We start from the raw sequence: 25,303 nt of genomic DNA, 5'->3' as shown, positions 1-25,303 counted from the left end.
TGCTAGAGTGGACATTGGACCACACACATTGGTATGTATGAGTTCAAAATCTTGATTAGCACGAGTTCCCTTTACCTTGAAAGGTGCCTTGGGTAAATTACCCATAAGACAAGGCTCGCAAGTGTCAAACAATTCATAATCAAAATCACCCAACCTTTTGTCTTGATGCAATTTAGGAACTCGCCTTGTGCTAATGTGACCCAATCTACAATGCCATAGATAGGTCGAGTTCACGTCTTGTTTACTTCTCTTAGAAGTTACATTAATATTCATTTCGTTTTTCGATGTATCTGAAAGATACAAACCTCAGACTAAAGGAGTCGTTGCTATTGATTTACTTTGAAAGTAAATAGAACAACATTTGTTTCCAAAAGTCCAACTAAAACCGGCAAGGTCTAAACATGAAACTGAAATGATGTTCGATACAATATCGGGGGCAGAATAGCAATCATCTATGAAAAACGAACATTCGGGAGACAACGATAGCTTGGCCCTACCCACATGCATGGCAGCAACCTTTGTGCCATTTCCAAGCCTCATCACCATCTCCCTTCGCGCCAACTAGCATTTGCTTGTCATCACCTGCATATCATTGCAAATGTGAGTTGTGCATCCAGTATCTAATACCCATAATGAACAATCACTAGACGACATATAGCAACCTATCATATAGGTACTACCTCCTGAAGGATAAGCATGCTTCTTCTTGGTGGCTATCTCATTTAGATACTTCTTACAATTGCGTTTCCAATGGCCCTTGATGCCACAATGGAAACACTCTCCCTTGTCTTCTTCTTCTTGGGGTACTCCTTCCGATACCCTTGTTCTTTTCAGAACTCGAGTCGGCCTTTCTTTTCTTCTTGCTGGTCTCACCAACTAGAAGAACTTGGGACTTATTCGATAGGATGTTTCCCTCGGCCAATCTAAGCATAATGAGGAGCTCCGCATGAGAAGTCTCAACCTCGCTTATGAAACATTTGCATAACAAACGTGAAAATGACTCGGGAAGAGATTGCAAAATGAGATCAATATAAAGATCCGGAGTTACCGTGAATCCCATCACTATCCTCTCGATGATTCCAATCATCGTAAGGACATGGGTTCCTTTTCATCCGGAACATAAATACAATGTTCGTTCTTCAGAACAGTTCTGAGGTTATGAAGCCAGTCTACAAAAATTTGGCCCCGTCAACTTTTGCAATTCCATAATCCCCGTAAAGGGTTAGGGCCCATCATTGTATTCTGTCAAACATAAGAAAGGATATACATATTTGATTTAGGAAGATAATAGTAATTCTATCATTAATTGCTCCCACTAAGAAACATAACCCTCAACTATATGTTTTCTACTCGAAGATGCTGAGTATCTTCTCGTGGGGATCAGAATCATTCTTCTTATAATGCAACCTGGGGTAACTCCAAACAATCTCATTATATTCCAGAAGCACTTACGCATGAGACTCATACACTTGTGATATCCAATCATGTTCGGTCCCTTACTTTCATACGGCCTGGGGTAGCTCCAAACAATCATTGATTTCAGTCGAGAAGTACCCATGTTACTTGCGTTCGGATGGACTTGCATGCACCCCGGGGTTACTCCAGACAGATTCATATGATCTCATCGTTAGGCCTTGTATCACATACTTAACCATGGTTGTCATCAAGCACTTAGGAAAAGGACAAGGGTAACTCCAAACATCCCCTTAAAGCACACGATGAAACCATGATTATAACATGGGAGGACCATGCAAGATTTGTTAACCTTGCATTTAAATCTCAATTTTAAATGAGGGAATTTTCATTTTCAATAATAACCAAGTCAAGGTTAATAATGAAACATGACAATTATCATATACAATTTCACAAATTTGAAATATGACAATTTCATTGAGTTTTATGAAGGAAATATACTAAAACAATTTTGGATAATTTTTCAAAACTCAAAATAAACCGAAATAATACTAATTATCATTTATAATCAATATTGGGCCATTTACTCAATTTTTAGAAAATTTAAATCACATTTGTCTCGGTTTTAGCTTGGCCCATTAAGGAATTAAACAAATTTAATACTAAAGGGGCGAGAAACTTTCAAACAAGCCGCGTGGCCCAGCTGGTTGGGCCACGTCATCGGCGAGAGAGAGGCCGCGGGATTGGTTCCCGCGACCCTCTCATTTATTTTCCCTTTTGGAGAACAAATGACCTCGACACGTGGCGCGCTCTCAGCGCGCCACGTCGTATAGCGATGGCCTCGCGTCATCGCTGACGTGGCAACGCCGTATAACGGCGCTTGTGATGGGAAACAACCGGGTCGGGATCGACGACCGTTCCCTACCACTTAGGCAGGAGTCCCTAAGGGAATGACATGCGTGCAATGCAGTAGTTCGAGAAAATACGAGAGATGATAAACACGACGATAACGGACGTGAACGCCCATGATCACAGTAAGGGGAGAACCGGTGTAGCCGGGTTCTCCCGATAACTCAGGGATCGGAGGGAACTGGTACTGAAACGTGCGGGTCCTTGGTACCGCACGTCCACCTTCAACCTGTCCAGCCGAGCACCGATACCGCAGAGAAATCCTATCTAAGCCCACCCACCCAGATATAAGAGCTAACCTAGCCCCGTTCGGGAACCACTGAGGGAACTAAATGAAACTCGAAAAGGGGTGACCGCAAACGCACCTGCGGGGCTGGAGCCCGGTCGGCTGTGACGTGTGGCGGCGGGAAGTCCGGTGGAGAGTCAACCTGAAAATGAAAACAACCAAGGCTGGGCTGAGACCCGAGATAATACTCAGGGTCGGCCTGTCTCACGCGTCGTCCGGTAGGAGCTCTTGCTCGACCGTCCGGGCGGCGGCGACCAAACAGCCCGGCTCTACTACTCCCCAACTGACGAGGGAGGAGAGCCGGTCGCTAATGACCGAGCCCCTAGACGAGTGCCGAGGCACGGGGCAGAGGCTGCTGGAAATGGCCAACGGCTGCACGGGCGAAGGCGGGAGACCGTGGTGGGGGCCGACGGTGGGCTGCGGCGGGCGTGCGACGTGCACGGTGCGGCAGCGGGTGCTCCGGGAGCACCGGACGATCGGCGGGGCCGGCGTCCTAGGGGCGAAGGTGGCGAGCCCCGGGCGATGATCTGCTCGGCAAGGCGGCGGGAGCAGTCCTCGGGCGGAGACGGGTCTCGCGCGCGCGCGCGGGCCGCGTTCTCCGAGTGGCCGCGCGCGCGGGCGGCGGCGTCGGCGTCCGGCGGCTGGCGACGGCCGCGTCAGTCGGCTCCGGGCGGGGGCCGATGTGCGGATGCAGGATGCTGGCGGGGAGGGGCCCGTCGGCCCTCGGGTAGGTGGGCCGGGTCGGCGCGCGCGCGCGCGGCTATCCGGTCGGCGCTGTCCGCGCGCGCGGGGCGGGTCCGGCGGGTCGGCCGGGTCGTCGTCAAGCGCTTGGCGGCAGGTCTGTTCGGGGCGGTCGGCGGCCCCGGCGGTTGGCGGAAAAGGACGTCGGGCCGAAGCTGGGCGTCCGGGACGGCGGCGCACGCGCGCGCGCGCGTGGGCGCTCCAGCGGCGGTGTCCGCGCGCGCGGGCTGACCTGTCGCGACCGGCGGGTCCTGGCGGCGGGGAATGAGGCCATCTGGAGAGCAGGGGCGGGCGCAGCGCGCAGGGGGCTGATCCGGAAGGGCCAGGCACCCAGGGCGTCTCTGGCTGGCTCTCGGGTCAGGGCGCCGGCGATGGCGCGCGTCGGGCGTGGGCCGCGCGCGCGGAAGGCGAACCGGCGGCCGGCGGAAGGTGAAACGGCCGGCGGCGGCGGCGGTTTCCGGCCTGGGCGTACCTGGGCGGCGTCCGGAGAGGCAGACCTGAGTAGGATCGGCCCCACGGCCGCGGGCAGCCTGTAGGCCGGCGGTGCGCCGGCGATGGGCCGGTGGGGGCGCCGGCGGCGCGTTTGGACGGGCTGGGCTGGCCGGTTTGGCCGGCGGCATTGGGGCAGGTTCCGAGACCCTTGTGGGGGTCGACTGAAGGGCAGGACTCCCTTGGACGACCTTCGCGGGGTCGAGGGGCGGCGGGGATCAGAGATCAACCCGCCGGCCACCTAGGAAGCTCCGGCGTCGGTTGTGGCGGCGGCGGCGGCTCCGTTACTTGATCTGCCGGATGTTTCCTATAGCCAGGGAATTGGGAGGGTACCTAGATGAGAAGAGGATAGAGATCTAGGTAGGTGAAGGTGAGGAGAAGGGGAATTTCCATGGGAGGCTAGTCCATGAAGCTAAGGAAGAAGGGAGGAAGTTAGGGTAAGGGGAGATCCAAGGAAATCTCCATGGGACTTCGGGTTTGGAGGGTTTAGGGGAAGGAGAGGAGGACATGAGGTACTCCCTCAAGTTTCCAAATTCTTCATTCAACCAAGGCTAGAGAATGGCGCCCCTCTCTTCTCCTTTTTATAGATCGATGGCGGACGGCTCCCGCCGCACGCCGCCGAAGCCATCGATCTGGTTCCTACTCGTCGACTCCATCAATCCGGGCGAATTCGACTACCGATGCGAGTTTCAGAGCTTCCTTAAAGACCTCAAACGCAGATTTTTCTTCTCTATTTCCTTCGCGAACCTTTTCACTTATTTAAATGTTCGAAAATGACGGCGAATGAAACTAATTCAAACGGACGACTGAGATACGTTGCTAAGGAATCGGACAGTCAAGATTTCTCATCGATCGCCAAAATTGGATTCCATTTTCCCGCGCTTTCCTCCCGGGATCCATTTCAAGGAAGCGGCAGCGGCGGGGGAAGAGAGAGAGAGAGAGAGAGGATCGATTCTGTGCGCGCTCCGATGGTGTCGTCCCAGTCGGCGGAGTCGGATCTCGACAATGGCGATTTTGCAGATTCGCAGGAGAGCGGCGCAGCCGCGAAACCGAGGCTGTTTATAAAGGAAATGGTCAAGACGAATTTCAAATCGTACGCCGGCGAGCAGCGAGTGGGACCGTTCCACAAGGTGAGCGATTAATTTCCCTGGAACCATGTTTATTTCCTTGAATTCTTCGGCCGGGTATACTAAGCTTTTTGCAGAAAGAAATAGTCTATTTCCCTAAATTCTTCGGTCGAGATAGCTTTTTTCAGGCTCCAATTGGTTTTAGTGACATGAAAATTTCGGTTCCAATAATTCGTTCAAAGCCTTTTTCTTTGTTACAGAAATTATGTTTATTTCACTAAATTCTTCGGACGAGATACTCTGCTTTCCTCAGGAATCAACTGGAAATCCCCTGATGATCAATTGATAATTAATTATCCATTTTTCAGAGCTTCACTGCTGTTGTGGGACCTAATGGAAGTGGAAAGAGCAACGTGAGAGGGCGAAACAGGTTAAAGCTTTTATTTGTCTACTTGTATCCGTTAAACTTCCCTGAGATCGTTTGCAACTAGCCAACCCTGAATCTCTCATTTTGCCATTAAAGATGCGACTCAATAAAGTTTCAGAGCTGATTCACAATTCCACAAATCACCAAAACCTTGGAAGCGCCGCCGTGTCCGTACATTTCCAGGAGATTGTTGACCTAGTAATCAAAATCATTTCATTTTCTGTTCATTCCCGATTTTTGATTCAAAAACTGAAATACAGGATGATGGAACGTATAAGGCTGTCCCCGGCAGCGATTTTACCATCACTAGAGTTGCTTTCCGTGACAACTCATCAAAGTACTATATAAATGATCGTGCCAGTAATTTCACAGAAGTCACCAAGAAGTTAAAGGGAAAGGGAGTTGACCTGGACAACAACCGTTTCTTGATTTTTCAGGTTTAAATAATTTCTTTACCATTTGAACACATTTGAACACGTACCGAACCCTAATTTTTTTTTCGAAAAGGGTGAAGTTGAACAGATCTCTCTCATGAAACCAAAGGCTCAAGGGCCTCATGATGAAGGGTTCTTGGAATACCTTGAGGATATTATTGGGACTAACCAGTATGTTGCGAAGATTGAAGAATCCTTCCAGCAGTGAGTTTTTTTCCTTCCAGGCAAAAATTCATAACCACTTTCCTATTTGCCTGTTTGAACGTATTTTTATCATTAATTTATTTTATACGTCTTCTGCTTCAAATTGTTATCTTTACTATTTGTCTTTTTTGCCCATCCCAGAATCAGTTATGGATACCAGTCTGTAGTGATTTTGGTATCGGGTACCTCATAGATTGAGTTCATTAAAGTTATCCTTTAATTGTAATGGAATATTGGTATTGGATAAATTCTGTTGTTGTAATCCAACAGGGTATACGTAAGTTATATCTTATAAAATTGTCAACATTATTGTTATTCTCGAAGATATTTTCAATCCTAACTAGAACTGTTACTGCCAGGGGTTCTATGGTACCAAGACCTGTTCTCGATAGCGATATCTTCATCTTTGTGATAAGCAATAACTGTTATCTGGTAATGCTCACAGTTATTGGGTGTCGTTTAAGGGATAATGAACAACGTTAATGGTTACAGGAATAGTACCCAATAGCATTAGGCACTCCCTGTTCGACCCCATCTTGCTCGTTTCTATTAATGAATGTATGTTTCTTATCTGTTTCTGGTGCACAGATTTTAGTTGAATGGTTATGTTTTGAGCTTTTTTGCCAGACATCTTTATATTCTCGTAGGCCTTGATTTATTGACCATCACATGCTTATGGAATTATCATGGATATAATTTTGTTTACATTGCCAGAAGTAAACAAATGCAAATATTCTCCTCTAAGTTCAAACATTGTTCTTTCACGTAAACTCTGTAGGCTGGAAACCCTGAACGAGAAGAGATCAGGGATAATACAAATGGTTAAATTAGCGGAGGAAGAAAGAGATAGCTTGAAGGTTGGTGCTATAATTTAAGTACTTTGTTAATGGCACTGCTAAATAGCAAAATATTCTGTTTTCAGAGTGTCAAGAACGAAGCTGAAGTCTTCATGTTGAAAGAGCTGGCCCTCCTAAAATGGCAGGAGAAAGCCTCGAAATTGGCTTCTGACGATGCGATTGCTCACGTTTCAGGATTACAGGAAAATGTTGCCACATTGGAAGAAAACCTCAAGACTGAGAGGTAACTCTAATTATCAGAAATGAGCTATTCAAGCTTCGTCTAAATTTGAAAATTGGCTGATGTCTTTTTCCCCTCATACAGGGGAAAGCTTTCTGAAAATTCTAAGCATCTCAAGGAACTGGAGAAAAAACATAACAAGTATCTAGAAGAGCATGATGTTCGTTTTCCGTGGTTCTTGTTCTATTTATTTTCTTTTATTTCTTTCTCTTGACCCATTTGAGCATTTGGAATTAAAAATGAGCCTTAAAAATGGTTTGAAAGAGAGAAAGAGAGGAACAATGAAGTAAAACTCCAATTCTTTATTCAGATGATATGTGCCCTATTAATAGGATTTACTGGAAAATCTTCGGCGGGTTTGCTATTTCCAGCTAGCTCCATAACATCTCTATTAATTCTTTTATTTCTAGAAAGATCCTTCTGTTGAAGTATAGTATAAACCTATATCTGTGCACATTCTGTTTATAGTTTGTGGTTGATGGGTATCGTATGACCATTTTGAAGTTATTATTATTGAAGACTGAATCTTAATCTCTTCACATTATTTCTCTATAGAACCATATTCCATACATTAGTGCTGCTGGAAAAGATAATGCTTGCAAAGATACAAGACAGGTCTCCACTCCTTATATATAGAGAGAGGAAGCTTTAGTGAGGAGAGATAAATAGTGGTTCTAAAGGGATCCTGGTAAGCCCCTAATTGCCAAATCCGCCAGAAAACATTTACAAGAGAGGAGGGAAGACTCAAGGATATGGGAGCCTATAAATAAGAGGGAAAGGGAGGAAGAAGGTAGACAGGAGTCTCAGGAGTCAAGTGGGACAGCATTGGAAGTTGGTAGCTCTCTAGTCAATTCCCACCCAAGAATCAATTAGAGAGAGAGAAAGAGAGAGTTTTGTATTCCCTGTTTCCCCCTCTGTATCTTTCTTCTTTTATCAATACAAGATCTATTTTAAGATAGCAGAATCGGTAAGATCCTGGGGATCTTACCATTTGGTATCAGAGCACTCTCCAATGACGAAGAACTCCGGAGAAGACCGACTGCAGTTGAGTGACGCTTTTGTTAAGGCAATCTAATCATATCAAAAGAGGATCAAACCATAGTCTTAACTGCCGTTTTTGCCATTAGTGGCAGGGCAGCGGGTCTATTAATAAGAAGAGCTGCTGAGGAGGGGACATCGTGAAGATTTGGACATGGTGGATCACTGAGAATGGGTGAGCACACTGGGTTTCGAAGACTTGCTAATTAGCGCTGACACATTGGAATCATAAAGTGTGTAGTGCCTTGGATAAGGGGGAGCAAAGAAGAAGGGCGTCCTGGGAATAAGCACGAGGGCAAGCTATAATTTAGTGGGGACTAATAGGGAGATGTGCGAAGGGCATCAGAGATGAGGTGTAGCTGGTAATAGGAATAGGCAGGAGGGTGAGGTTTCCAGAGGCTAGACGATAGTGAGAGTGGGTGATTTTGGTCTGTCTAGGAAGGAAAGAAGACGAGCAAAATTGGAGTGGAGTATCATGGGTGGTGGAATAAGAGACTAGCCTAGTAGTTGCGCTAGTCAAAACTCCGTAGTGAATGAGTCGTTGTCCACAACTTGATCTGCACGAACAGGCGAGGTCAGAGATTTGGTATGCCTCGAACTGTGGGGAGGGAGACAAAAGGTCTATCATGAATGTGTATCATGGAATGTTTAGGGACTATGCGACGCTAAGATGTGTCACATAATAGGATCTTTAGGGGCGAAGTGTTCCGATCAGTGATCAGGGGCTTACTAGGACTAGACAGTGGATGAGTTGGAATAGTGATCAGGGTAGGAAACAGAGTAAGCAGCGGATGATCAGAGTGATGGATAACAGAGAATCAAATGAGATAGAGTAGAAAAATAGAGATGGTGGTATCTAGTAGGATATCGAGATGATGTGTGGAAGGTGGTAATAAGATAATTTAACAAGTAGGACTGGGTGAGGAAATAGAGAGAAGGATGACTGGATGCATAGGAGGTGAGAGAGATGATACAAGAGAGAGATGGCAGATTGATGAGTGAGACCAAGTGAGAGGCTTAATCTTTTTCGACAAGGACTTCAAGAAGCTGGTTCAGGAGGGTGTTACGGCCACGTTGGAAGAGCTAATATCTTGACATGCCAATACAGAGAGGTTAAATAAATCATACCTTTTTTTTGCTCCCTTAGAAGCAGGAGGCAGTCAATGTCAGCGAATGGCGACCTATATCTTTATCCAATTCCATCTACTTCATCATGCAAATGGTTTTGGGGAATCAACTGCAGGTGATGATCGGGGATCTTGTCGGGCCTTTTCAATCCACGTTTACGCTCAGGAGAGAGCTCGTGGATAGTGCCAATTTGAAAGAAGAGATTTGCTGATGGAGGAAGCTAAAGGGGACTAAAGGGTTCATGTGGAAGGTAGATTTTGCGTTGGTATACAAGTCCCCAGATTGGAGTTTTGTATGGTCCTCACTATGAACAAGAGGATTTCCAAAGAGATGCGTCTGGTGAATGATGCAATGTATGGTTCCCATTTATACTCGGTTATGGTAAATGGGCACCCAAAAAAGGGGCTAGATCCGGTCACAGTCGGGGATTAAAAAAGGATATCCTTGAGCACTGCTGATTCTAACAGTTGGCACACTAGCCATTAGCACGACCAATGTGTGCGCATGAGGTCTTCTAAAGGGTTTGTGACATTGAGTGATTCTATGGGCATCCCTTTATTGCAATAGGCAGATGACTCAGCCTTCTACATCAGGGGTCTTGAAGGCCAAGAATCTAGCCACACTTCTTGCTATTTTCATATACTGTCTGGGCACTCTTATCTACAAGGGAAAACCAGATTTATTGGTTTAGGGCAAGCAAGGGAGGAGGCTCAATGCTCTATTGTGCCAGGGATGCCAGTGGAATACTTGTTTGTGTTATATTTGAGCATGGCATTATCAACTGGCCATCTTTGAGTAGTGGATGAGCAACTCAGGTTTGAGAAATGGAGCAATGCTTAAAGAGATGAAAAGCAAAAGTTACTCTGCAGAAGGGGATGGCGTGTTGTAGAGGTCGAATTATCAATGATACCCACCTTCTATTTCTTCATGTTCAAGCTTCCAGTGGATATTGAACAATGACCGAGAGAACCATGTGAGATTCTTTTTGAAGGGTGCATGTTCTGGGAATGGAGGAGGGATGACACTTGTCTAATGGGACGATGTATGCATTCTGACGCGCCAAGGCGAATTGGGCAGTCCACATTTGGATACTATGAATGTGACATTTCTAACGAAGTGGATAAGGTGGATTGTCATGTTGTGGGACAAGTGCGACATGGGATTGGATTGGGAAAAGCAAACGGCCCCGATTAGGGGACTTCCTTTTGGCAGGGGTTAAGAAATATGTTGCTGTTTCTTCTCGGTCGAGTTGACAACATGTGCTGCATATGGAGAGGGATGAAAATTGTGCTCACCTTTCCTTCTAGTGCCCATTTGCTATTGTGATCTGGGCTAATCAAGGGATGTCAGAAATTATATTTGACTCAAATTTTTGGGCCACAATACTGAGGCACAATTGCGGACAGGTGGACCAAGGGAGAAGGTTTGTGGTGATATGTGCTATATGGCTATAATGTAATGATGTGATATTCAAGGGAAAAGCGTAGTCGCTGGGTGGAATCACCCACGATGTGGAAAACCTTGTATCTTATTGGTTTGATCACGGATGTTTGGAAGGGGAGTGAGCTAATGATGGGCTGATTTCGGTCTTGTAATCTGTTACGTCTCAGTTTACGAAAAATCATCAGATTTGGGTGATCTTACGTTTTTAATCAAATAATCTCATCCTGAACTTAAAAAAGTAGCATGCTTGTCTAGTTTCCTGATATGTTTGATTGTATATTATATTGTATCTTATAATTTTGCATCAATTGAAAAATGTTAGGAACTTGAGACTCAATTAAAATCGTGCAAAGATCACTTCAAAGAGTTTGAAAGACAGGATGTTAAGTACAGAGAAGATCTCAACCACCTGACACAGAAGATTTCAAAAACTGATGACAAGCTTGAGAAGGTAAAGTTACAAATTTCATCTAAAATCAAGGTTTATCAATTGAGAGTCATTAACTTTTTATGCTGTAGGACTCATCTAAAGTCTTAGATGTTGAGAGAGAGAGTGAGGAATCTACAGAACTCATTCCTAAGCTTCAAGAGGAAATTCCAAAGCTGCAGCAGCGTTTACTAGATGAAAAGACGATCTTAGAAAAGATTAAAGAAGACTCTAAAGGTGAATATATGAACATTTTGACTCCTTTGACCTGCTGAAAATTGAGAACTCGAAATTCTGTGACAAACAGCTGAAACTGAGAAACTAAGATCTGAGCTTCTATGTATTCACAAAGAGTTAGAGCCTTGGGAGAAGCAACTGATTAAACACAAAGGAAAACTCGATGTAGTGTGCATGAAAAATAAGCATTTAACGGAGAAGGTTCACTTGATCCCATCTTCTTGTCATTATATTCACAGATCTTCTTCATTTAGTTCTTTAACAAATACTAGTCATTTTGGTTGATATTTTCAGCATGAAAATGCCCAAGCATCTCTCGAGAATGCTCATAGCCAAATAAGTGAAATATCAGTCAAAATCAAGTCAAAGGAGTCCAATTTGCTCAAATTCCAGAATGAATTTCAGAAATATAATGTTGAGGCATCCAATGCTCGCAAGGAAGAACATGTAAGTTGAGATTTAATATCTGCTTGCATTTAGTCTAATTGATATTTTATACATTAATGGAAATTTGGGCTGGAATTTATCAAACAACAAGAACAACTGCTGCCTCTTGAGCAAGCTGCCAGATAGAAGGTTACGGAGCTCCGATCAGTTTTGGAATCTGAAAAGAGCCAGAGTTCTGTTTTGAAGGCAATCTTGGAAGCAAAGGAGTTGAAGCTGATTGATGGGATTTATGGTCGTCTTGGTGATCTGGGAGCAATCGATGGTCATATTCATTTCATATCTTTATCTCTGTCAACTTATCGGTAAGTAATTCATGGATATTTAGCTCTTTCTTTTTACAGCAAAGTATGATGTTGCCATATCAACGGCATGCCCTGGTCTTGGTTATATCGTTGTGGAGACAACTGTTGCGGCTCAAGCATGTGTTGAACTGCTTCGAAAGAGAAATCTCGGAATTGCAACATTTATGATTCTGGTAATTTTGGTGAATAATCTTTTTCGGAAATAAATTTGTTAAAACATAGGCAAATATTATGGAGATTTCTGCTCAATGTAATTGGTTTTCTGCGGAATGATTTGCGGTTAGCATACCTGGAGAGGAGAGGGGAGAAAGACAAGAAATCCTCGAAGAATGAGAGAAATAGGGAGTTACAATTAAATATATTATGTTCTTCAAAAAAACAATTAAATATATTATGGAAGGGAAATAGGTTCAGTGGGTTGAAGCCCAGTGTGGGCCAAGGCTCACTCTCTAACAGAATACACTCTTCAGTGGAGGTATATTGGGCCTACAAACCACAGATCCGAATCTTGAACCTGTCTCTGATACCATGCGGAAACCCTTGATTACGACAAGAGAATTATAGGTTTTACTAGATACTACAAAGGCCTCCATCCCATATAAAAAAAGAGGAGGTCATGGCGAGGAGAGACATATAATGGGCCTAGTGAAGCCTTTGGTTCACCATTGCCCATATGTTCTCACAGGCCTTTTGAAGGAACTTCTGCTAATCAATGACAAAAAAAAATCGCAAGAAAAATAATAATTGACAAAATTTCCTATTTTCTGTGGTACAGGAGAAACAGAAAGACAGTTTGAGGCGCATGAAAGAGAAAGTCAAAACTCCAGGAGTTCCTCGCCTTTTTGATCTCGTCCACGTGGATAATGAAAAATCAAAGATAGCCTTTTTTGCTGCCCTGGGAAACACAGTGGTGGCCAATGACTTGGACCAGGTCAGATTACCTTCTTCAGAGTAAACTTTCTTTGTGCTGTTTGAACATTGAGGTAAAATCTCTCTCTCTCTCTCTCTCTCTCTCTCTCTCTCTCTCTCTCTAGGCTACAAGAATTGCATACAGTGGGGACTCCGAGTTTCGGCGCGTGGTGACATTGGCAGGGGCTCTATTTGGAAAGTCTGGGACAATGTCTGGAGGTGGGGCAAAGCCCGAGGTGGTAAAATGGGAACTTCTATTCGAGCTAGTGTATCATCTGAAGCAATTGCAACTTCTAAAAGAGAGCTTTGTGGCCTAGTGGAGAAACTCGGAACCTTGTGTCACCAAATTGGTGATGCTGTCAAACGGTACCAGTCTGCAGAAAAGCCTCTGCTAACTTGGAATTTGAGCTAGCAAAATGCCAGGAGGTAAGTGATATTTTTAAAAAGACCTGATGACTGAATATCGAGCAACAAAACATGGGGAGGGGAATGCATACCAAACAAACCATTTGACATTCGTTATCAATGCCCGATATGAATGAAAAAAGGATTTAAATAGATTCATTATTTGTTATCGGATATCTGACCTATATTTTGGACACTGACATCATTGTTTATTATCACTATTAGATCTGCAATATTGACATTCAGATTCTTATCATTTAGTCCATGATCGATAATGGTTACCTGGTCAGTAAAAAATATCAAATATAGAAGTTTGGTTATCAGGTAATGTTATACTGGTGATGAATATAGTTCCAGATAATGTTAGGGGAATCCTACTGGTGCAGATTCACTTGGTTCTATTTTTGGTAACATTCTTTTGGTTACAGATTGATAGTTTAAAAGCCCAACATGATTACATTGAGAAGCAGCTAGACTCTCTTAAAGCTGCATCCAAGCCGGGAAAGGACGAAATAGATAGACTAAAAGAACTGGAAACCATCATCTCTGCTGAAAAATGTGAGCTTGAGAGACTAACTAAATCCTCTAGTCAGCTTAATGAAAAGGTGAATTTCGAGTTAAAAAAATTCTCTTGAGCGGAATTTATTTCCCGCTTATCATTGAAAAGGTTAGATTTAATTACCATGCAGGCCTCTGAACTTCAGAAGAAAATTGATAATGCTGGAGGTGAAAAGCTCAAAAATCAAAAGAAGAAGGTTTCCAACATCCATTCTGTGAGTACACTCTAGTTTACTCTCATTTTGTAAATATCTTTTTTCAACAATTAAGGAAGAACACTATAATGTTGTGTCATTACAGGACATTGATAAAACGAGCACCGAGATTAACCGTCATAAGGTAAAGCTGGTTTCAAACGAGAAGACAGTAAAAAAACTAAAAAAAAGCCTTGAAGATTTGAAGAAAGAAAGGGAAGCCCTCAATGAGGCAAAAGAGAAGATAATGTTTACTTTTAAAGAGATTGAACAAAAAGCGTTTAATGTTCAAGTCTACTTCAAAAAAACCCAAGAGGTACAGAAAGTTTTCATCGCAGGGCTAAGAGGCATTTTTAACCAGTGACACTACACAAATATACTATTTTTCAGCTAATTGACAAGCATAAGGTAGTGCTTGAGGAAGAAAAAGCTGAGTATAATGAACTGAAAAAAACCACGGATGGCTTACGGGCTTCTGAGGTTCAATTTCTTATACCCGCAAAATTAAATTTTCATATACATGCAATTTCTTACAAACCAGTAGCAATCTTCAGGTAGATGCAGAATATAAGCTGCAAGATGTGAAGAAACTTGCTAAAGAGTGGGAAGTGAAGAACAAAGGATACAAGAAAAAACTTGACGAACTGCAGGCTAGCATTTTCAATCATTTAGAACAGTTAGTAAATGAATTTACGACTATTAACATATATCAGTATTTTGCAATATGAACTTCTCTATCATAATCGTTTCCTCAGAATTCAAAAGGAAGCCGTTGATCTTCCAAAGCTTCAGACTGAGATGAATGACTTCATCAATGACAGCTGTGATTTGAAGAGAGCAACAAAGATTGTTCAATTGATTGAAGCCCAGCTTAAAGACATGACTCCAAATCTGGATTCTATTGCAGAGTACTTCCCAGCTATGTCATTCATTGCCTAAATTAGGGTTTGCCTGTTTCGGTACCGGTAACGGATATCAGTATCGGTAGCAATAATGGTTTCAGCTACTGAAGATCGATATCTGATAACCTTATGATCGTTATCTGATATCTCTGAGTGAATATCTGATAACAGTAATGTAGCCCAGAAGCCCATTTTCTGAGGCCCATTAGCAAGCTGTGGCCCAAGAAGGAGATTCTTCTAGAACTGACAGAATCTGCAGAAATATACCTAGAGCCCCTCAAAATCCTCTGACAGGATTTTCTCTGACAAGATCATCTGACAGGATTTTCCCTGACAAGATCTTCTGACAGGATTATCTCTGACAGGATTTCCTTTGACAAGATCTTCTGACGAGATCTTCTGCCTGATTCTTCTTGTGCCAGGATCTCCGCTCTAACTTGTCAGATCTGCAAATCTTCTGTTTTGTCCCATCAGGATCTTCTTGAGCCACACAAATATCTCCTGACAGCTTCTACAGGCCCCAAAATCTGTAGGATATCTCTGCTCAGGCCTGACAAGCTGCTTATCCTCTGTTTTAGCTTGTCATATTTGTTTTTCTCAATGTTTTCACTTGTCTTGTCATGGGTACAGTCATTATGGACGACCCTGCACTCCTTGTGGCCTATATAAGGCCCCATGTACCCCTGACTGAGGACCATTGAAATCTATTGTCTTGTTGAAACTGTTGTTTCTTCCCTCTGAGTGTTCTCTTTGTTAGAGAGTGCTTGTGTGCTTGTGGATTCAAGTACAACCCCTCGTGGACTCAAGGGTTGGAGAGGCTAGTTCTGTGGATTCTGGACTTAGCGACTTCAAGTGGAGCAAGGCTTGTGGACTCAAGTCGTGTTCCTACACTGTTCCCGTGCTAAGGCTGCGTCAAGTAATAAGGTTCTCGTAGCGGATAACAGATTACAGCATATTACAGTTATCAGATGATGGTTTTACTTAATTATCATTTATTAGTTTTCTTTAAGGTAATTTGTATCATCATCCTCAACGATATTTTGATACCTTACCTGTAACCATTACCATTGTCGGTGCCCTTGTCTTTCTGAACTGATCTACATAAATCTGATAATGGTAGTGGCTATCGGTTGTCATTCACGGAAAAATGGGTAACATTGTGATAGTAACGGGTACGATTCCAGAGAAAACTAGGCAGTCCCTAGCCTAAATAATTTTTGAAGTGAAAATTTATATCAGTTCACTATTCAACTCTAGGTATCGGAAGAAGGTATCTCTATACAACGAACGTTTGGAAGAGTTGAATGCCGTGACTCAAGAGCGTGATAACTGAAGGAACACTACAATGACTTGAGAAAGAGGAGGTATATCAAGATTCTGCATCTTTAAAGTAGTCTTTTTGTCGTGGTGCCCTGGTTGATTGACTGATTCATTTACAGATTAGACAAATTTATGGCCGGATTTAATACCATATCCCTCAAACTGAAAGAAATGTATCAGGTCCATTTATTACCATTATGTCATCATTGTTGTTAAAAGTAATATTATTGTTTTTTCTTCTATCTATTCCCTACCCAATGGAGGATTTTGTTCAAACGTAGATGATTACACTTGGGGGCGACGCGGAGTTGGAACTTGTTGACTCGTTGGATCCTTTCTCAGAAGGCGTGATTTTCAGTGTCAGGCCTCCTAAAAAGAGCTGGAAAAATATTGCTAATTTATCTGGCGGAGAGAAGGTTTTCATTTGTATCCTATAAAAAGACTATATTCCAGTGTTTCAGTTTTTCTTCTTAGATTATTTGATTGCATTAAGGCTCAAGTTTCAACTGTTCAGATCCCATTGATTGATCAAGGTTGAGTGATTGAACAATTTTTCTAGAGAAGGATCGATTGATCATGGGACTCAAACATCCATTCTATCTTGAGATTGATGATCATGACGAAATTTAGCTTCATTCGTGTTTATTTTCAGACGTTGAGCTCTCTAGCGCTTGTATTTGCGCTTCATCATTACAAGCCTACCCCCATGTATGTCATGGACGAGATTGATGCAGCGCTGGGTACTTGTTCTTCTAGTTGAAAACCCTAATTGAAATTTTTTGGTTTTTGTTATTTGTGATGGATCCTTGATAAATAAAATTATTATGATTGCAGATTTTAAGAATGTTTCAATTGTTGGCCATTATGTCAAGGAGCGAACGAAAGATGCTCAGTTTTTAATCATTAGTTATCATCTCATCCCATCTAATCTTGCGCTGCTTCTTTCATCAGTTTCCTCTCTATCCCTATGTCTCATCTCTGCCATTTATTCTCTCTCTTAACTTTCATCTGCCTCATCTGTCCTCTCATTCTACTCTCACTTCGCCACTCTCTCTATCTTTGCTTCTTGTTGCCTCTCTCTCTCCTATCACCTTTTTCTCTCCCTTCTATGTTTCATCTTCATTTTTTTATTTTAGTTTATCTATTCAATAAAAAATTCCTCTAATACCACTCTTACTCTATCTGTGCTTCATGCTCTCACTTCACGCTGTCTCATTTTTGCCTCTCTCTATCTCTCTCAAATTTCATCTGCCTTGTTTTTCTCTATAACCCTTCATCTCATTCTCTGCTCTCATTGTTGCCTTGTTCTCTGTCATCTTTCTTTCCTCTCTCTCTCTCTCTCTCTCAAGTTTCATCTGCCGCATCTTTCTCTTCCACCCTTCCTCTCATTCTCTACTACCACTCTTTATCTATTGCTGCCCATTGCTCTCACTTCACACGATGGTATCTATAACAGTATATCGGTAGCCAATACCACAATATCGATATTGGATATCGACACCAGATATCGAACATTGAATGCCAACTTTCAACAGAGGATGACCATGATGTCCTTATCAGAAATATCGATTCGAATACTGCTATCGGTATTAAAATATCAATATATACAGATAAATATATCAATATTGAAACTGGATATTATATATTTAGACCCTTGTTCCATTATCCGATATTCAATATCAGATAGCAAAGCAGAGGGTATCGACTACAGATCCTTAACTGTAGTCGATAATGGTATCACAGTCAATACCGATATCTTGACGGACGAACCCTTGCAGTGGGCGATCAAGAGAGAAAGGAGAAGAGAGAAGAAAAGGAGAAGAGAGGGAGAGAGAGGATACACACGCTTGGAGAAATTTAGATCGTTGTTAACTCATGAGGTTGATAACAATTGGTTGAATATTTATACTGTATAACGTTATTGGATACTGATCCGAATTATCGGAGATTGAAACATGGGTCTGACTACCAGATACCCATATCGCCATGGGTCCTGCTCTGTGCCGGATCTGAATGGTTCCGATATTTATATGGATATCTCAAAATAGTTTTTATCGTTAAACAATGTACACTTTACACATTATCCTTTACCTCTTATGGGATATCAAACAGGGTTCTCCCATTGAGGCATTTGATATTAACTACGGATAAGACTTGGTAGGCGATACTCTGTTTCGGTATCCAATACCTAGTCTAATATCAGATGTTGAAACATGGGTCTGAATATCGTTCGTAATTGGATCCTGCTGAATGGATCCGATATTTATATCGATATCTGGATACCAGTAGTGATTATCAATATCCCTTTCAAACCTTGATATTTTGATATCACTATCAGTATTGTCCTCTCCATATATCCAATCTTCAATATTCTATATCTGATGACGACGTCAAATATCAAATATCGACAAATGAATATCGATATATTGGTATCGAGTACCCGACGAATATCGATAATACAACCAAATATCGTATAATGGTAATGATACACGTAAGAAATGTATCTGATCTCATATTTATATTATTATGCTGTCCTTTCCGGTGCATGCTTTGTGCTCCAGTAGTTGTAACCTTATCTGTAACCTTATCGAACAACATCTTGTAGCTTCTTTGTGTACATGTTGTTTCCATGTTCTTATGCGTAATCGATATTGATTTTGGGGGTTGCCCATTAGTGTTAGTATTGGTTACGGTAGACACTGTTAGCTGATAACCCCACCACCATTATCTGTTGAATAGAGTATCGGATGTCGATATTGATCGCAATATCGATAGCCAAATCCGATGAGCTTTGTTATCGATATCCCAACTTGTTAAGTTGAACGCATATCGGTTGAGGATATCAAAGTTCGTTGCTAGTCATCGCTATCGGTTTTATGTTGAGCATCAAAATTTGTTATGGATATCAAAATCCCTCGTGGACATCGAACTTTGTTATGGATATCAAGTACGATAGTCTTATCGAATTATTGTTCATATCTCTAATGGCCTGTAGAAGTCCCCAGACCTCTAGGAGCTGGATAGATAAATAGAGGAGAACCAAAAACAGAAGCACTAGAAGAAGAGAAGGAACACACCGAGTTCACGCACACTTACAAACAGCGCCCACAAGTCGGGCATTTAAACAAACAGAAATGTAAAAATAGCAGTTGTAACCGTCGGGCCCCACTTTCCTCCATCGTGGCTTCATGGATGCCGTTATAACTCGATAGATCCGACGGCTATGATTTAACTCCTACCCCTAAATAAAACAAACCGTTAGATGATGATCCAACGGTGAGGATCACTCCTGTCAGTACGATAGTCTTATCGAATTACTGTTCATATCTCTAATGGCCTGTAGAAGTCCCCAGACCTCTGGGAGCTGGATAGATAAATAGAGGGAGAGAGAGAGAGAGAGAGAGAGAGAGAGAGAGAGAGAGAGAGAGAGAGAGATGACAGAGAGAGCCGCCGGAGAGTCTGAAGAACAGGAGAGATAAAGAGAAGGGAGAGAGTTGCTAGGAGTCGCTGGGCCCAATGGGCCTGTACACTGTGCTGCACACGCACTGGGCCGCACAAAACCTGCAACATATGTGCGGTGCGGTGTGGGTACCCACTGTACGGTGCCCCGACCCCTAATATAGAACACGGCAAAAAAAATTGAATACATAGAGGTTTAGGAGCTATCTGTTTAATATATTTGAAATCAGAATATCCGACGTCTCAATATTCTGATGGTGAACCCTAACTAGAGTAATAGTACTTAGTAATATATAAAAAAATAGTGCTCAGTAAAATAAAAAATAGTACTAAGTAAAGTAAAAAATAGTACTTAGTAAAATAAAAATAGTACTTACTAATATAAACTTAAGATATTGAAATATATGACAAAGTCAAACATTTGTATCCAAGTCCTCATCGTGTATAACATTGAACCATGGTGTGTACTTCCCTCTTATCTAGCGCTCGAGATTGACCAATGTTTCGATGCTCTCTGTAATGAGATGATTCTACTTTTAGTTCACAACTGCTTGCCCGGCAGAGAATCGAATACAACATTAGGCTCTCATGAACTCACCAAGTGAGAAGTGACTCTCCATCGTGAATGACTTTCGCTATGAAATCAGCATCTACTTGCTCAGAGGATGTCAATGTCCTTTGTGGTAGATCCATTAGACTGGAGTGCATCTAGTACTAATCTTTACCCGTAATTTTGTAATATTACGAGCTCCCTTCCCTTCAAGGAATCATGGGCCCTCACATTCTTCGTTTTGAAGTGCTTCTAAAAACCCACCTAGGTATCATTTTTCCGTTTTCCACAAAGAACTGCATTATCAATAGGTACTACATTTTTAGCTGCCTGTTGAGAAGGATCGGCCTCTATGCTATCCCTTGTTTTGGGTCGAAAAAACTATCTAAATTGCACATGTTCTAAAACTTGATACAATATGTTCATGGCAATTAGAGCTAGGGTTGATATCAATTAGAATTTCTAAAAATCCAACCTATATGGATAGCCGTATTCAATATTAAGTTTTCAACATTCAGATTACATATTGATCGGATTTTAAAAATTGTAAGAATCTCAATAATATGTAATTTCAATCGAAATGGATATCAATCTTTGATATCAACTTTTCAATATTCATATTGATAAACCCTTACATATTGATCTGATTCTTAGAAATTCTAAGAATCTCAAGTATGTAATAGCTATCTATATGGATATCGATATTAGACATCCAATTTCAATATTCGTATTGATGACTCTTACATATTGATCGGATTCCATGAAATTGTAAGAATTCGTTCAATTTGTAATAGCTATATGAATATTGATATTTTATATTTAACTTCAATATTCATATCAACAAACCTATATATATTTGTTGGATTCTTAGATATTCAAAGCATCCAATTAATACGTAATAGCTACTTGTATGGATATCGATATGCAATTTTCAATCTTTAATATCCATATCGATAAGCCCTTCAATATTAATTAGTCTCTTAAAAATTAGAAGAATATGATCAATGTGTAATACCTATCCATATTTGATATCCAATTTCAATTTTCATATCGATAAACCCTTACATATTAATCTGGCAACTCAATGAGGAGCTGGAGATTCTTCTAACTAGAAGATTGACGAAAAAAAGCGGCTTTAATTTTAGGGTTTAACTCTATTTGAGATGTATGGTCTGCTGTGAATCGAGCCTTATAGTTGTTTTGATTAGTAGACTAGAAAAGTAGTAGTTGTATACTAGTTATAATAATATTAACTACTATAATTTAATAATAATAATCCTCGCGTTATTTATAATAATTCTAAAATTAATAATAAGAGTAATAATGAAAATATTATTAATCATAATAATAAGTATAATAAAAGTGATACTAGTAAACATAATATAATTAGTGAAAAAATAATAATAATGGTAACAATAATAGTGACCAAAATTCAATAATAATAATAACAATAATAATCGGATTAATTTTAATAATAAGTATAGTAATAACAATAAAGGTATTAGTCAGAATATTGGAATTTATGACAAAATTATAGTAAGAATGACACTACAAATCAAATAAAAATATTAATACCATTAATAATAATTATAATAATGTTAGTAAGTATTAATAATAGTTATAATAGTAACAATATATAAGTATTAATAATAATAATGGTAATAATAATAACAATGACAATACTAACAATATTGACAAAAATGCATCACGAAATAGTAATAACAATCCAAGGATTGATAACAACAACAATAATAATAATGAAAATAATAATATAAATAAGTATAACAATAATAATGGTACCAGTTAGAGGATTGACATTTATGACAAATGATGATGATGATGATGATGATATTAATGACGCTTGTAAGAATAATGGAACTAATGACATAATAATAATAATATTGACAATATTAATGAGAATAATGTTAAGTTTGATAATAATAAGTATAATAATAATGATACTAATTAGAAGATTGAAATCTATGACAAAATAATAATGATGATGATATTAACGATACTAGCAACAATATTGGAACTAATAACATAACAATACTAATAATAACATTGAAAATAATAATAATACTAAGTTACATAGTAAAAATATGTATAATAATAATGGTGCTGGTTAGAAGATTGGATATTATGACAAAATATAATGATGATGACGATGATAATGATATTAATGACACTAGTGTTGGGTTTTGAGATGTCTAAGACGCCTTAAAATGAGCTTGAAGTGGAAACACTCATAATTAAGATTCCAAGGAGAATTAGGGTTTGAAACTTTTGCAAGCAATCATGGATTTCGACCGGAGATGATTAAAACTATTTCTCAAACTATTCTAATCATGAAATCCACGGTTTTACATACCTTTTGCCATTTAAGTGACCATATCCTTGATTAAAGAGAAGAACATTGGGTTGACCCTTGCACCTATGATCTCGAGGAAGAGATTGGACTCTTTAGCCTTCTTTCGATAGACCTCTATAGGTATCCACGCGGCATCCTCACTGAGGATTAATCTCTTCTCCAATCTCTATTATTCTCTTATAACCTTCTCCTTGATCCACTTGGAAATTCTCCTTCTTGGGGGAATAAAGAGGGAGGAGAGAGAATTGAGATTTCTCCTTGAGGAGAGAGAATTGAGAATTCCCCCTTGAGGAGAGAGAAAGAGAAAGGAACAATGAGTACTTGTTCCCATGCCCCCACATCATCATATAGGGGTCTCTATGAGAATTTTAGGGATATTACAAATATGCTATTAAAATATGTCATTACAAATATGCCTTCACAAAATATCATTTAAGCCCTCGTCTAAAAAGCCTTTGTGCGTGTGACCCTATAGGGCCATGTATCCCACTAGTTAATGACTTTAATAATTGATTTACATTTAATCAACTTAACCAATCAATTGAATTCACTTTTGAGTCAATTGAAATTGACCAATTTAACCTATGGGTAAGCTAAGCATCCATCATGCTTTTAGGACAAGTAGCAATCGAATGATCATGGGGGTAGACTAGTTTCATCCAAAATTCTTACATCACGGTACCCTTTTGTCATCAATACCATAATAGTATAATCCTTCATTCATTCTTGATCTTATGAGTTATTTCTGGGATATGGTATTTAAGTCAAATCCCAATTATATGACTCAATTCATTTCTTAGGTGCATTAAGGGATTCCATTGAATCATTCAATTCTTAGGTGCATTAGGGGATTCCAATGAATCACTTCATTAGAATTACCTTCACTACTCTGGCCAGAGATTTCATGCAACCTTATTGTCAAGATCATTGAACTCTAATTCAATGAGGCTAATGATTCTATATCAATACCTGGTTACCTTCTTGGTCTTCATGACGTATCCAATCATGTCTATTCTTGGCCTTCACATGAGACCATCGTTTACATGATCAAGATACTGTTGGGTTCTAGGGGCCTTGACTTGGATGAATAAATCTAAAACGATGCGCAGCGGAAGTTTTTTGCGAATCGAACGGCATCAACCCAAACATTGAAACGAGTTACCTTTGCACGAATCTCATTCGTGATTTCTTCGATCCCGGAGCAAGATGAGTTGAGCTGCTCAAGTGTGCAGCCTCTAGACGTATCCACGCGGTCCTCGGCGCGTCGGATCTCCTCCTCGTTGACGAGCCCCGTTCTTTCTCCGTCGGCGTCGTTACGTCGTCCCGATCACATCAGGGATGGAGAGGGGGTGTGGGGAGAGTGGAGAAGAAGGGGAAAGGCCCCTGAACAATTCTGGCCTGAGTGAATTTCGTTCAGGGCCTTCCCCTATTTATACTAAGTGGGTATTTTTCATAAAAACCCCCAAAACTTTAGTATGTCTTCCAACGTCCAAAAGACCATTTGTGTGTGACCCTCTAGGCCAATGTATCAGTCTAGCTAACGACTCCAACCACCCAATAACCTTTATTGGTCTTCCAAATTAATTAACTACATCATCATATAGATTAATTAACGTCGGATCGATTTAACTCAATCGATAGGTCGAGACTCCAACACGTGGGGTGCCAAGCTACACCTCGTGTCCTAAGAAGATACAAAGGAGTGTGTATCGACTCACTCATGGAACCTGTTCATCATCGGTTACCGTGTATGTATAATCCCTCATCCACTTGACGCTCCTTGGAAAACTTAGGGTATGGGCAACTGTCAAACCCTAATCGGTCATCCGAGTTAGTACTGATGCATTCGGAAATCATCGGAGAACTCTTCTCTGATATTTCACTACCTTGGCCAAGGACTTCATCACATCATCTTCCTTGAGCTGTCACCTCTTATACCGAGGGTGGACGATTCCATCTTGACCACTCAATCGTCTTCGTGTACTTCTTGATGCACCCGAACTAAGACCGTTTAGAATCCCATGATTAGAGACTCGTTGGCCATAGCCAAAGTACAACCGTCCGTCCACAAGACGTCTTTGGTGTCTCAGGTCTAAGGACCACTTACACAACCGTGACGTGAATCAACCTGATTGACAGTTTGGTATAATACCATTCAGGAATTAGTACGGATCAATTCAGTGACCTCTTTCCACTAAAGAGCACCCACTATCTATCCTTAGTGTCACCACACTAATGGCTACGAGACCGGCCATACTCATCATATGAGTGAGGCTAGATAGTGCTATTCTATCCGGATACTTCGATGTCCTTCTCGCGTATCCTTTGAATAGGAATGTTTAGAACACATGCTTAAAGACTAGTGATCTCCGTATTACGATCTCATCATAATTCACTTAGTCCGATCATGTATTCATGGACTTCATTATACGCATCACACGTGCACTATAATGAATATGTTCTATTAATGAATATGGAACAAGATGTGGAATGTGTGATTGGCTTGCTGGCCACATATATTTCCATCAGATACATCATCATACCATAAAGTATCCTTGGTATATCA

General features: G+C 41.1%; 1 long non-coding RNA gene and 1 pseudogene across 2 annotated transcripts; one reads left to right on the top strand and one right to left on the bottom strand.

Annotated features, from left to right (window-relative positions):
* Nucleotides 1-360: 360 nt before the first annotated feature.
* LOC144711173 (uncharacterized) lies at nt 361-2,666 on the bottom strand. Its single transcript, XR_013583488.1, has 2 exons — nt 681-2,666; nt 361-582 (listed from the first exon to the last, which is right to left on the bottom strand). It is a non-coding gene; the product is annotated as an uncharacterized LOC144711173 (long non-coding RNA).
* A 1,044-nt stretch (nt 2,667-3,710) lies between these two features.
* Nucleotides 3,711-17,358, top strand: LOC144710908 (structural maintenance of chromosomes protein 4-like; annotated as a pseudogene). The gene is made up of 27 exons (XR_013583437.1): nt 3,711-4,968; nt 5,274-5,335; nt 5,429-5,530; nt 5,593-5,769; nt 5,840-5,970; nt 6,749-6,827; nt 6,893-7,050; nt 7,132-7,207; nt 10,979-11,107; nt 11,176-11,320; nt 11,391-11,521; nt 11,615-11,766; nt 11,839-12,029; nt 12,109-12,242; nt 12,845-13,000; nt 13,104-13,404; nt 13,812-13,988; nt 14,073-14,156; nt 14,242-14,451; nt 14,526-14,615; nt 14,690-14,811; nt 14,891-15,043; nt 16,295-16,401; nt 16,477-16,537; nt 16,639-16,773; nt 17,010-17,097; nt 17,192-17,358. The product of XR_013583437.1 is annotated as a structural maintenance of chromosomes protein 4-like (transcript).
* Nucleotides 17,359-25,303: the final 7,945 nt, after the last annotated feature.

Source organism: Wolffia australiana, chromosome 13 (genome assembly GCF_029677425.1).
Source record: "Wolffia australiana isolate 7733 chromosome 13, ASM2967742v1".
Taxonomy (NCBI): Eukaryota; Viridiplantae; Streptophyta; class Magnoliopsida; order Alismatales; family Araceae; genus Wolffia; species Wolffia australiana.
The sequence above is the reverse complement of the archived record's forward strand: the minus strand, read 5'-3'. Positions and strand labels throughout refer to the sequence as shown.